Below are 12,403 nucleotides of genomic sequence, written 5' to 3'. Positions count from 1 at the left end.
CATTCTTTGTGAAGTGCAGATATACCTGAAAAAAACAGTTTTAAGTATCTCTTTTCAGAACAGTCACTAATGCGAGAAGAAAATGAAAGTAGTTATACTGAAAAATTAAGTTGAAGTCGAAGTAGTATGGAGGAAATCGGAGAAAAAATCTGAGAAATATCAACATAAAGTGCTAAGGATCTTTAAGATTTTGTGTATCTTGAGGTTTATTTTATGAGATTTTCCACCTCCCTCTTCTTACTGATAGTGCAGCAGAGAACAACATGATTGTGACAGACAGGATTGAGGATCCAGAGGGTTCTCATTGGCTTTGTCCTTGGACTAATTTGGTTTGTGGAAATGTCTGAATTGTGACAGAGGGACATAGTGAAAATGAAAAAAAAACAAAACATGATTGTAATGTAACAAAAACCTGTCAGAAGTGGGATTCGAACCCACGCCTCAAGTAGAGACTGCGACCTGAACGCAGCGCCTTGGACCGCTCGGCCATCCTGACAAGCACAACTGTGGAAAATTCACACTTTCTAAAAACAAACACATTTTTTGTTTGGCCCCAAAAAAAGGCAAATTTTGAACTGAAAATGTATTAACACCTTTGAGTTTGCCTTGCAATGCTGTAGCTTTAACTTTGTAGGTTGCTGAAATAGCTCAGTTGGGAGAGCGTTAGGCTGAAGATCTAAAGGTCCCTGGTCCGATCCCGGGTTTCAGCACGCTGTTTTTAAGTATGAGTGATTTGAGATAAAGTTCTTTCTCCATATGCATTTAGCAAGATTTTCATTCTTTGTGACGTGCAGATATACCTGAAAAAACAGTTTTAAGTATCTCTTTTCAGAACAGTCACTAATGCGAGAAGAAAATGAAAGTAGTTATACTGAAAAATTAAGTTGAAGTCGAAGTAGTATGGAGGAAATCGGAGAAAAAATCTGAGAAATATTAACATAAAGTGCTAAGGATCTTTAAGATTTTGTGTATCTTGAGGTTTATTTTATGAGATTTTCCACCTCCCTCTTCTTACTGATAGTGCAGGAGAGAACAACATGATTGTGACAGACAGGATTGAGGATCCAGAGGGTTCTCATTGGCTTTGTCCTTGGACTAATCTGGTTTGTGGAAATGTCTGAATTGTGACAGAGGGACATAGTGAAAATGAAAAAAAAACAAAACATGATAGTAATGTAACAGAAACCTGTCAGAAGTGGGATTCGAACCCACGCCTCAAGTAGAGACTGCGACCTGAACGCAGCGCCTTGGACCGCTCGGCCATCCTGACAAGCACAACTGTGGAAAATTCACACTTTCTAAAAACAAACACATTTTTTGTTTGGCCCCAAAAAAAGGCAAATTTTGAACTGAAAATTTATTAACGCCTTTGAGTTTGCCTTGCAATGCTGTAGCTTTAACTTTGTAGGTTGCTGAAATAGCTCAGTTGGGAGAGCGTTAGACTGAAGATCTAAAGGTCCTTGGTCCGATCCCGGGTTTCAGCACGCTGTTTTTAAGTATGAGTGATTTGAGATAAAGTTCTTTCTCCATATGCATTTAGCAAGATTTTCATTCTTTGTGAAGTGCAGATATACCTGAAAAAAACAGTTTTAAGTATCTCTTTTCAGAACAGTCACTAATGCGAAAAGAAAATGAAAGTAGTTATACTGAAAAATTAAGTTGAAGTCGAAGTAGTATGGAGGAAATCAGAAAAAAAATCTGAGAAATATCAACATAAAGTGCTAAGGATCTTTAAGATTTTGTGTATCTTGAGGTTTATTTTATGAGATTTTCCACCTCCCTCTTCTTACTGATAGTGCAGCAGAGAACAACATGATTGTGACAGACAGGATTGAGGATCCAGAGGGTTCTCATTGGCTTTGTCCTTGGACTAATCTGGTTTGTGGAAATGTCTGAATTGTGACAGAGGGACATAGTGAAAATGAAAAAAAAACAAAACATGATTGTAATGTAACAGAAAACTGTCAGAAGTGGAATTCGAACCCACGCCTCAAGTAGAGACTGCGACCTGAACGCAGCGCCTTGGACCGCTCGGCCATCCTGACAAGCACAACTGTGGAAAATTCACACTTTCTAAAAACAAACACATTTTTTGTTTGGCCCCAAAAAAAGGCAAATTTTGAACTGAAAATGTATTAACGCCTTTGAGTTTGCCTTGCAATGCTGTAGCTTTAACTTTGTAGGTTGCTGAAATAGCTCAGTTGGGAGAGCGTTAGACTGAAGATCTAAAGGTCCCTGGTCCGATCCCGGGTTTCAGCACGCTGTTTTTAAGTATGAGTGATTTGAGATAAAGTTCTTTCTCCATATGCATTTAGCAAGATTTTCATTCTTTGTGACGTGCAGATATACCTGAAAAAAACAGTTTTAAGTATCTCTTTTCAGAACAGTCACTAATGCGAGAAGAAAATGAAAGTAGTTATACTGAAAAATTAAGTTGAAGTCGAAGTAGTATGGAGGAAATCGGAGAAAAAATCTGAGAAATATCAACATAAAGTGCTAAGGATCTTTAAGATTTTGTGTATCTTGAGGTTTATTTTATGAGATTTTCCACCTCCCTCTTCTTACTGATAGTGCAGGAGAGAACAACATGATTGTGACAGACAGGATTGAGGATCCAGAGGGTTCTCATTGGCTTTGTCCTTGGACTAATCTGGTTTGTGGAAATGTCTGAATTGTGACAGAGGGACATAGTGAAAATGAAAAAAAAAAAAACATGATTGTAATGTAACAGAAACCTGTCAGAAGTGGGATTCGACCCCATGCCTCAAGTAGAGACTGCGGCCTGAACGCAGCGCCTTGGACCGCTCGGCCATCCTGACAAGCACAACTGTGGAAAATTCACACTTTCTAAAAACAAACACATTTTTTGTTTGGCCCCAAAAAAAGGCAAATTTTGAACTGAAAATTTATTAACGCCTTTGAGTTTGCCTTGAAATGCTGTAGCTTTAACTTTGTAGGTTGCTGAAATAGATCAGTTGGGAGAGCGTTAGACTGAAGATCTGAAGGTCCCTGGTCCGATCCTGGGTTTCAGCACGCTGTTTTTAAGTATGAGTGATTTGAGATAAAGTTCTTTCTCCATATGCATTTAGCAAGATTTTCATTCTTTGTGAAGTGCAGATATACCTGAAAAAAACAGTTTTAAGTATCTCTTTTCAGAAGAGTCACTAATGCGAGAAGAAAATGAAAGTAGTTATACTGAAAAATTAAGTTGAAGTCGAAGTAGTATGGAGGAAATCAGAAAAAAAATCTGAGAAATATCAACATAAAGTGCTAAGGATCTTTAAGATTTTGTGTATCTTGAGGTTTATTTTATGAGATATTTCACCTCCCTCTTCTTACTGATAGTGCAGCAGAGAACAACATGATTGTGACAGACAGGATTGAGGATCCAGAGGGTTCTCATTGGCTTTGTCCTTGGACTAATTTGGTTTGTGGAAATGTCTGAATTGTGACAGAGGGACATAGTGAAAATGAAAAAAAAAAAAACATGATTGTAATGTAACAGAAACCTGTCAGAAGTGGGATTCGAACCCACGCCTCAAGTAGAGACTGCGACCTGAACGCAGCACCTTGGACCGCTCGGCCATCCTGACAAGCACAACTGTGGAAAATTCACACTTTCTAAAAACAAACACATTTTTTGTTTGGCCCCAAAAAAATGCAAATTTTGAACTGAAAATGTATTAACGCCTTTGAGTTTGCCTTGCAATGCTGTAGCTTTAACTTTGTAGGTTGCTCAAATAGCTCAGTTGGGAGAGCGTTAGACTGAAGATCTAAAGGTCCCTGGTCCGATCCCGGGTTTCAGCACGCTGTTTTTAAGTATGAGTGATTTGAGATAAAGTTCTTTCTCCATATGCATTTAGCAAGATTTTCATTCTTTGTGAAGTGCAGATATACCTGAAAAAAACAGTTTTAAGTATCTCTTTTCAGAACAGTCACTAATGCGAGAAGAAAATGAAAGTAGTTATACTGAAAAATTAAGTTGAAGTCGAAGTAGTATGGAGGAAATCAGAAAAAAAATCTGAGAAATATCAACATAAAGTGCTAAGGATCTTTAAGATTTTGTGTATCTTGAGGTTTATTTTATGAGATTTTTCACCTCCCTCTTCTTACTGATAGTGCAGCAGAGAACAACATGATTGTGACAGACAGGATTGAGGATCCAGAGGGTTCTCATTGGCTTTGTCCTTGGACTAATTTGGTTTGTGGAAATGTCTGAATTGTGACAGAGGGACATAGTGAAAATGAAAAAAAAAAAAACATGATTGTAATGTAACAGAAACCTGTCAGAAGTGGGATTCGAACCCACGCCTCAAGTAGAGACTGCGACCTGAACACAGCGCCTTGGACCGCTCGGCCATCCTGACAAGCACAACTGTGGAAAATTCACACTTTCTAAAAACAAACACATTTTTTGTTTGGCCCCAAAAAAATGCAAATTTTAAACTGAAAATGTATTAACGCCTTTGAGTTTGCCTTGCAATGCTGTAGCTTTAACTTTGTAGGTTGCTGAAATAGCTCAGTATGGAGAGCGTTAGACTGAAGATCTAAAGGTCCCTGGTCCGATCCCGGGTTTCAGCACGCTGTTTTTAAGTATGAGTGATTTGAGATAAAGTTCTTTCTCCATATGCATTTAGCAAGATTTTCATTCTTTGTGAAGTGCAGATATACCTGAAAAAAACAGTTTTAAGTATCTCTTTTCAGAACAGTCACTAATGCGAGAAGAAAATGAAAGTAGTTATACTGAAAAATTAAGTTGAAGTCGAAGTAGTATGGAGGAAATCGGAAAAAAAATCTGAGAAATATCAACATAAAGTGCTAAGGATCTTTAAGATTTTGTGTATCTTAAAGCTTATTGTATGAGATTTTTCACCTCCCTCTTTTTACTGATAGTGCAGCAGAGAACAACATGATTGTGACAGACAAGAATGAGGATCCAGAGGGTTCTCATTGGCTTTGTCCTTGGACTAATCTGGTTTGTGGAAATGTCTGAATTGTGACAGAGGGACATAGTGAAAATGAAAAAAAAAAAAAAAACATGGCTGTAATGTAACAGAAACCTGTCAGAAGTGGAATTCGAACCCACACCTCAAGTAAAGACAGTGACCTTAACGCAGCGCCTTGGACCGCTCAGCCATCCTGACAAGCACAACTGTGGAAAAATCACACTTTCTAAAAACAAACACATTTTTTGTTTGGCCCCAAAAAATGCAAATTTTGAACTGAAAATTTATTAACGCCTTTGAGTTTGCCTTGCAATGCTTTAGCTTTAACTTTATAGGTTGCTGAAATAGCTCAGTTGGGAGAGCGTTAGACTGAAGATCTCAAGGTCCCTGGTCCGATCCCGGGTTTCAGCACGCTGTTATTAAGTATGAGTGATTTGAGATAAAGTTCTTTCTCCATATGCATTTAGCAAGATTTTCATTCTTTGTGAAGTGCAGGTATACCTGAAAAAAACAGTTTTAAGTATCTCTTTTCAGAACAGTCACTAATGCGAGAAGAAAATGAAAGTAGTTATACTGAAAAATTTAGTTGAAGTCGAAGTAGTATGGAGGAAATCGGAAAAAAAAATCTGAAAAATATCAACATAAAGTGCTAAGGATCTTTAAGATTTCGTGTATCTTGAGGTTTATTTTATGAGATTTTCCACCTCCCTCTTCTTACTGATAGTGCAGCAGAGAACAACATGATTGTGACAGACAGGATTGAGGATCCAGAGGGTTCTCATTGGCTTTGTCCTTCGACTATTCTGGTTTGTGGAAATGTCTGAATTGTGACAGAGGGACATAGTGAAAATGAAAAAAAAAAAAAACATGATTGTAATGTAACAGAAACCTGTCAGAAGTGGGATTTGAACCCACGCCTCAAGTAGAGACTGGAGCCTGAACGCAGCGCCTTGGACCACTCGGCCATCCTGACAAGCACAACTGTGGAAAATTCACACTTTCTAAAAACAAACACATTTTTTGTTTGGCCCCAAAAAAAGGCAAATTTTGAACTGAAAATTTATTAACGCCTTTGAGTTTGCCTTGCAATGCAGTAGCTTTAACTTTGTAGGTTGCTGAAATAGCTCAGTTGGGAGAGCGTTAGACTGAAGATCTAAAGGTCCCTTGTCCGATCCCGGGTTTCAGCACACTGTTTTTAAGTATGAGTGATTTGAGATAAAGTTCTTTCTCCATATGTATTTAGCAAGATTTTCATTCTTTGTGAAGTGCAGATATACCTGAAAAAAACAGTTTTAAGTATCTCTTTTCAGAACAGTCACTAATGCGAGAAGAAAATGAAAGTAGTTATACTGAAAAATTAAGTTGAAGTCGAAGTGGTATGGAGGAAATCGGAAAAAAAATCTGAGAAATATCAACATAAAGTGCTGAGGATCTTTAAGATTTTATGTATCTTGAGGTTTATTTTATGAGATTTTTCACCTCCCTCTTCTTACTGATAGTGCAGCAGAGAACAACATGATTGTGACAGACAGGATTGAGGATCCAGAGGGTTCTCATTGGCTTTGTCCTTGGACTAATCTGGTTTGTGGAAATGTCTGAATTGTGACAGAGGAACATAATGAAAATGAAAAAAAAAAAAAAACATGATTGTAATGTAACAGAAACCTGTCAGAAGTGGGATTCGAACCCACGCCTCAAGTAGAGACTGCGACCTGAACGCAGCGCCTTGGACCGCTCGGCCATCCTGACAAGCACAACTGTGGAAAATTCACACTTTCTAAAAACAAACACATTTTTTGTTTGGCCCCAAAAAAATGCAAATTTTGAACTGAAAATGTATTAACGCCTTTGAGTTTGCCTTGCAATGCTGTAGCATTAACTTTGTAGGTTGCTGAAATAGCTCAGTTGGGAGAGCGATAGACTGAAGATCTAAAGGTTCTTGGTCGGAACCCGGTTTTCAGCACGCTGTTTTTAGGCATGAGTGATTTGAGATAAAGTTCTTTCTCCATATGCATTTAGCAAGATTTTCATTCTTTGTGAAGTGCAGATATACCTGAAAAAAACAGTTTTAAGTATCTCTTTTCAGAACAGTCACTAATGCGAGAAGAAAATGAAAGTAGTTATACTGAAAAATGAAGTTGAAGTCGAAGTAGTATGGAGGAAATCGGAAAAAAAATCTGAGAAATATCAACATAAAGTGCTAAGGATCTTTAAGATTTTGTGTATCTTGAGGTTTATTCTATGAGATTTTTCACCTCCCTCTTTTTACTGATAGTGCAGCAAAGAACAACATGATTGTGACAGACAGGACTGAGGATCCAGAGGGTTCTCATTGGCTTTGTCCTTGGACTAATCTGGTTTGTGGAAATGTCTGAATTGTGACAGAGGGACATAGTGAAAATGAAAAAAAAAAAACATGATTGTAATGTAACAGAAACCTGTCAGAAGTGGGATTCGAACCCACGCCTCAAGTAGAGACTGCGACCTGAACGCAGCGCCTTGGACCGCTCGGCCTTCCTGACAAGCACAACTGTGGAAAATTCACACTTTCTAAAAACAAACACATTTTTTGTTTGGCCCCAAAAAAAGGCAAATTTTGAACTGAAAATGTATTAACGCCTTTGCGTTTGCCTTGCAATGCTGTAGCTTTAACTTTGTAGGTTGCTGAAATAGCTCAGTTGGGAGAGAGTTAGACTGAAGATCTGAAGGTCCCTGGTCGGATCCTGGGTTTCAGCACGCTGTTTTTAAGTATGAGTGATTTGAGATAAAGTTCTTTCTCCATATGCATTTAGCAAGATTTTCATTCTTTGTGAAGTGCAGATATACCTGAAAAAAAACAGTTTTAAGTATCTCTTTTCAGAACAGTCACTAATGCGAGAAGAAAATGAAAGTAGTTATACTGAAAAATTAAGTTGAAGTCGAAGTAGTATGGAGGAAATCAGAAAAAAAATCTGAGAAATATCAACATAAAGTGCTAAGGATCTTTAAGATTTTGTGTATCTTGAGGTTTATTTTATGAGATTTTTCACCTCCCTCTTCTTACTGATAGTGCAGCAGAGAACAACATGATTGTGACAGACAGGATTGAGGATCCAGAGGGTTCTCATTGGCTTTGTCCTTGGACTAATCTGGTTTGTGGAAATGTCTGAATTGTGACAGAGGGACATAGTGAAAATGAAAAAAAAACAAAACATGATTGTAATGTAACAGAAGCCTGTCAGAAGTGGGATGCCAACCCACGCCTCACGTAGAGACTGCGACCTGAACGCAGCGCCTTGGACCGCTCGGCCATCCTGACAAGCACAACTGTGGAAAATTCACACTTTCTAAAAACAAACACATTTTTTGTTTGGCCCCAAAAAAATGCAAATTTTGAACTGAAAATGTATTAACGCCTTTGAGTTTGCCTTGCAATGCTGTAGCTTTAACTTTCTAGGTTGCTGAAATAGCTCAGTTGGGAGAGCGTTAGACTGAAGATCTAAAGGTCCCTGGTCCGATCCCAGGTTTCAGCACGCTGTTTTTAAGTATGAGTGATTTGAGATAAAGTTCTTTCTCCATATGCATTTAGCAAGATTTTCATTCTTTGTGAAGTGCAGATATACCTGAAAAAAACAGTTTTAAGTATCTCTTTTCAGAACAGTCACTAATGCGAGAAGAAAATGAAAGTAGTTATACTGAAAAATTAAGTTGAAGTCGAAGTAGTATGGAGGAAATCAGAAAAAAAATCTGAGAAATATCAACATAAAGTGCTAAGGATCTTTAAGATTTTGTGTATCTTGAGGTTTATTTTATGAGATTTTTCACCTCCCTCTTCTTACTGATAGTGCAGCAGAGAACAACATGATTGTGACAGACAGGATTGAGGATCCATAGGGTTCTCATTGGCTTTGTCCTTGGACTAATCTGGTTTGTGGTAATGTCTGAATTGTGACAGAGGGACATAGTGAAAATGAAAAAAAAAAAAATGAATGTAATGTAACAGAAACCTGTCAGAAGTGGGATTCGAACCCACGCCTCAAGTAGAGACTGCGACCTGAACGCAGCGCCTTGGACCGCTCGGCCATCCTGACAAGCACAACTGTGGAAAATTCACACTTTCTAAAAACAAACACATTTTTTGTTTGGCCCCAAAAAAAGGCAAATTTTGAACTGAAAATTTATTAACGCCTTTGAGTTTGCCTTGCAATGCTGTAGCTTTAACTTTGTAGGTTGCTGAAATAGCTCAGTTGGGAGAGCGTTAGACTGAAGATCTAAAGGTCCCTGGTCCGATCCCGGGTTTCAGCACACTGTTTTTAAGTATGAGTGATTTGAGATAAAGTTCTTTCTCCATATGCATTTAGCAAGATTTTCATTCTTTGTGAAGTGCAGATATACCTGAAAAAAACAGTTTTAAGTATCTCTTTTCAGAACAGTCACTAATGCGAGAAGAAAATGAAAGTAGTTATACTGAAAAATGAAGTTGAAGTCGAAGTAGTATGGAGGAAATCGGAAAAAAAATCTGAGAAATATCAACATAAAGTGCTAAGGATCTTTAAGATTTTGTGCATCTTGAGGTTTTGTTCTATGAGATTTTTCACCTCCCTCTTTTTACTGATAGTGCAGCAAAGAACAACATGATTGTGACAGACAGGACTGAGGATCCAGAGGGTTCTCATTGGCTTTGTCCTTGGACTAATCTGGTTTGTGGAAATGTCTGAATTGTGACAGAGGGACATAGTAAAAATGAAAAAAAAAAAAAACATGACTGTAATGTAACAGAAACCTGTCAGAAGTGCAATTCAAACCCACGTCTCAAGTAGAGACTGCAACCTGAACGCAGCGCCTTGGACCGCTCGGCCATCCTGACAAGCACAACTATGGAAAATTCACACTTTCTAAAAACAAACACATTTTTTGTTTGGCCCCAAAAAAATGCAAATTTTGAACTGAAAATTTATTAACGCCTTTGAGTTTGCCTTGCAATGCTGTAGCTTTAACTTTGTAGGTTGCTGAAATAGCTCAGTTGGGAGAGTGTTAGACTGAAGATCTAAAGGTCCCTGGTCCGATCCCGGGTTTCAGCACGCTGTTTTTAAGTATGAGTGATTTGAGATAAAGTTCTTTCTCCATATGCATTTAGCAAGATTTTCATTCTTTGTGAAGTGCAGATATACCTGAAAAAAAACAGTTTTAAGTATCTCTTTTCAGAACAGTCACTAATGCGAGAAGAAAATGAAAGTAGTTATACTGAAAAATTAAGTTGAAGTCGAAGTAGTATGGAGGAAATCAGAAAAAAAATCTGAGAAATATCAACATAAAGTGCTAAGGATCTTTAAGATTTTGTGTATCTTGAGGTTTATTTTATGAGATTTTTCACCTCCCTCTTCTTACTGATAGTGCAGCAGAGAACAACATGATTGTGACAGACAGGATTGAGGATCCATAGGGTTCTCATTGGCTTTGTCCTTGGACTAATCTGGTTTGTGGTAATGTCTGAATTGTGACAGAGGGACATAGTGAAAATGAAAAAAAAAAAAAATGAATGTAATGTAACAGAAACCTGTCAGAAGTGGGATTCGAACCCACGCCTCAAGTAGAGACTGCGACCTGAACGCAGCGCCTTGGACCGCTCGGCCATCCTGACAAGCACAACTGTGGAAAATTCACACTTTCTAAAAACAAACACATTTTTTGTTTGGCCCCAAAAAAAGGCAAATTTTGAACTGAAAATTTATTAACGCCTTTGAGTTTGCCTTGCAATGCTGTAGCTTTAACTTTGTAGGTTGCTGAAATAGCTCAGTTGGGAGAGCGTTAGACTGAAGATCTAAAGGTCCCTGGTCCGATCCCGAGTTTCAGCACGCTGTTTTTAAGTATGAGTGATTTGAGATAAAGTTCTTTCTCCATATGCATTTAGCAAGATTTTCATTCTTTGTGAAGTGCAGATATACCTGAAAAAAACAGTTTTAAGTATCTCTTTTCAGAGCAGTCACTAATGCGAGAAGAAAATGAAAGTAGTTATACTGAAAAATTAAGTTGAAGTCGAAGTAGTATGGAGGAAATCAGAAAAAAAATCTGAGAAATATCAACATAAAGTGCTAAGGATCTTTAAGATTTTGTGTATCTTGAGGTTTATTTTATGAGATTTTTCACCTCCCTCTTCTTACTGATAGTGCAGCAGAGAACAACATGATTGTGACAGACAGGATTGAGGATCCAGAGGGTTCTCATTGGCTTTGTCCTTGGACTAATCTGGTTTGTGGAAATGTCTGAATTGTGACAGAGGGACATAGTGAAAATGGAAAAAAACAAAACATGATTGTAATGTAACAGAAACCTGTCAGAAGTGGGATTCGAACCCACGCCTCAAGTAGAGACTGCGACCTGAACGCAGCGCCTTTGACCGCTCGGCTATCCTGACAAGCACAACTGTGGAAAATTCACACTTTCTAAAAATAAACACATTTTTTGTTTGGCCCCAAAAAAATGCAAATTTTGAACTGAAAATGTATTAACGCCTTTGAGTTTGCCTTGCAATGCTGTAGCTTTAACTTTGTAGGTTGCTGAAATAGCTCAGTTGGGAGAGCGTTAGACTGAAGATCTAAAGGTCCCTGGTCCGATCCCGGGTTTCAGCACGCTGTTTTTAAGTATGAGTGATTTGAGATAAAGTTCTTTCTCCATATGCATTTAGCAAGATTTTCATTCTTTGTGAAGTGCAGATATACCTGAAAAAAAACAGTTTTAAGTATCTCTTTTCAGAACAGTCACTAATGCGAGAAGAAAATGAAAGTAGTTATACTGAAAAATTAAGTTGAAGTCGAAGTAGTATGGAGGAAATCAGAAAAAAAATCTGAGAAATATCAACATAAAGTGCTAAGGATCTTTAAGATTTTGTGTATCTTGAGGTTTATTTTATGAGATTTTTCACCTCCCTCTTCTTACTGATAGTGCAGCAGAGAACAACATGATTGTGACAGACAGGATTGAGGATCCATAGGGTTCTCATTGGCTTTGTCCTTGGACTAATCTGGTTTGTGGTAATGTCTGAATTGTGACAGAGGGACATAGTGAAAATGAAAAAAAAAAAAAATGAATGTAATGTAACAGAAACCTGTCAGAAGTGGGATTCGAACCCACGCCTCAAGTAGAGACTGCGACCTGAACGCAGCGCCTTGGACCGCTCGGCCATCCTGACAAGCACAACTGTGGAAAATTCACACTTTCTAAAAACAAACACATTTTTTGTTTGGCCCCAAAAAAAGGCAAATTTTGAACTGAAAATTTATTAACACCTTTGAGTTTGCCTTGCAATGCTGTAGCTTTAACTTTGTAGGTTGCTGAAATAGCTCAGTTGGGAGAGCGTTAGACTGAAGATCTAAAGGTCCCTGGTCCGATCCCGGGTTTCAGCACGCTGTTTTTAAGTATGAGTGATTTGAGATAAAGTTCTTTCTCCATATGCATTTAGCAAGATTTTCATTCTTTGT

General features: G+C 38.0%; 13 non-coding genes across 13 annotated transcripts; 5 read left to right on the top strand and 8 right to left on the bottom strand.

Annotated features, from left to right (window-relative positions):
* Nucleotides 1-413: 413 nt before the first annotated feature.
* Nucleotides 414-496, bottom strand: TRNAL-CAG (transfer RNA leucine (anticodon CAG)). Its single transcript has one exon. It is a non-coding gene; the product is annotated as a tRNA-Leu (tRNA).
* Nucleotides 497-1,187: 691 nt separating this feature from the next.
* On the bottom strand, nucleotides 1,188-1,270 carry TRNAL-CAG (transfer RNA leucine (anticodon CAG)). The gene has a single exon. It is a non-coding gene; the product is annotated as a tRNA-Leu (tRNA).
* Nucleotides 1,271-2,186: 916 nt separating this feature from the next.
* Nucleotides 2,187-2,259, top strand: TRNAF-GAA (transfer RNA phenylalanine (anticodon GAA)). Its single transcript has one exon. It is a non-coding gene; the product is annotated as a tRNA-Phe (tRNA).
* A 2,025-nt stretch (nucleotides 2,260-4,284) lies between these two features.
* TRNAL-CAG (transfer RNA leucine (anticodon CAG)) lies at nucleotides 4,285-4,367 on the bottom strand. Its single transcript has one exon. It is a non-coding gene; the product is annotated as a tRNA-Leu (tRNA).
* Nucleotides 4,368-6,612: 2,245 nt separating this feature from the next.
* TRNAL-CAG (transfer RNA leucine (anticodon CAG)) lies at nucleotides 6,613-6,695 on the bottom strand. The gene has a single exon. It is a non-coding gene; the product is annotated as a tRNA-Leu (tRNA).
* A 1,690-nt stretch (nucleotides 6,696-8,385) lies between these two features.
* TRNAF-GAA (transfer RNA phenylalanine (anticodon GAA)) lies at nucleotides 8,386-8,458 on the top strand. Its single transcript has one exon. It is a non-coding gene; the product is annotated as a tRNA-Phe (tRNA).
* Nucleotides 8,459-8,933: 475 nt separating this feature from the next.
* TRNAL-CAG (transfer RNA leucine (anticodon CAG)) lies at nucleotides 8,934-9,016 on the bottom strand. Its single transcript has one exon. It is a non-coding gene; the product is annotated as a tRNA-Leu (tRNA).
* A 141-nt stretch (nucleotides 9,017-9,157) lies between these two features.
* Nucleotides 9,158-9,230, top strand: TRNAF-GAA (transfer RNA phenylalanine (anticodon GAA)). Its single transcript has one exon. It is a non-coding gene; the product is annotated as a tRNA-Phe (tRNA).
* Nucleotides 9,231-10,483: 1,253 nt separating this feature from the next.
* On the bottom strand, nucleotides 10,484-10,566 carry TRNAL-CAG (transfer RNA leucine (anticodon CAG)). The gene has a single exon. It is a non-coding gene; the product is annotated as a tRNA-Leu (tRNA).
* A 691-nt stretch (nucleotides 10,567-11,257) lies between these two features.
* Nucleotides 11,258-11,340, bottom strand: TRNAL-CAG (transfer RNA leucine (anticodon CAG)). Its single transcript has one exon. It is a non-coding gene; the product is annotated as a tRNA-Leu (tRNA).
* Nucleotides 11,341-11,481: 141 nt separating this feature from the next.
* On the top strand, nucleotides 11,482-11,554 carry TRNAF-GAA (transfer RNA phenylalanine (anticodon GAA)). Its single transcript has one exon. It is a non-coding gene; the product is annotated as a tRNA-Phe (tRNA).
* Nucleotides 11,555-12,031: 477 nt separating this feature from the next.
* TRNAL-CAG (transfer RNA leucine (anticodon CAG)) lies at nucleotides 12,032-12,114 on the bottom strand. Its single transcript has one exon. It is a non-coding gene; the product is annotated as a tRNA-Leu (tRNA).
* A 141-nt stretch (nucleotides 12,115-12,255) lies between these two features.
* TRNAF-GAA (transfer RNA phenylalanine (anticodon GAA)) lies at nucleotides 12,256-12,328 on the top strand. The gene has a single exon. It is a non-coding gene; the product is annotated as a tRNA-Phe (tRNA).
* Nucleotides 12,329-12,403: the final 75 nt, after the last annotated feature.

The sequence above is a fragment of the Anomaloglossus baeobatrachus genome, chromosome 1 (assembly GCF_048569485.1).
Source record: "Anomaloglossus baeobatrachus isolate aAnoBae1 chromosome 1, aAnoBae1.hap1, whole genome shotgun sequence".
Lineage (NCBI taxonomy): Eukaryota > Metazoa > Chordata > Amphibia > Anura > Aromobatidae > Anomaloglossus > Anomaloglossus baeobatrachus.
The sequence above is the reverse complement of the archived record's forward strand: the minus strand, read 5'-3'. Positions and strand labels throughout refer to the sequence as shown.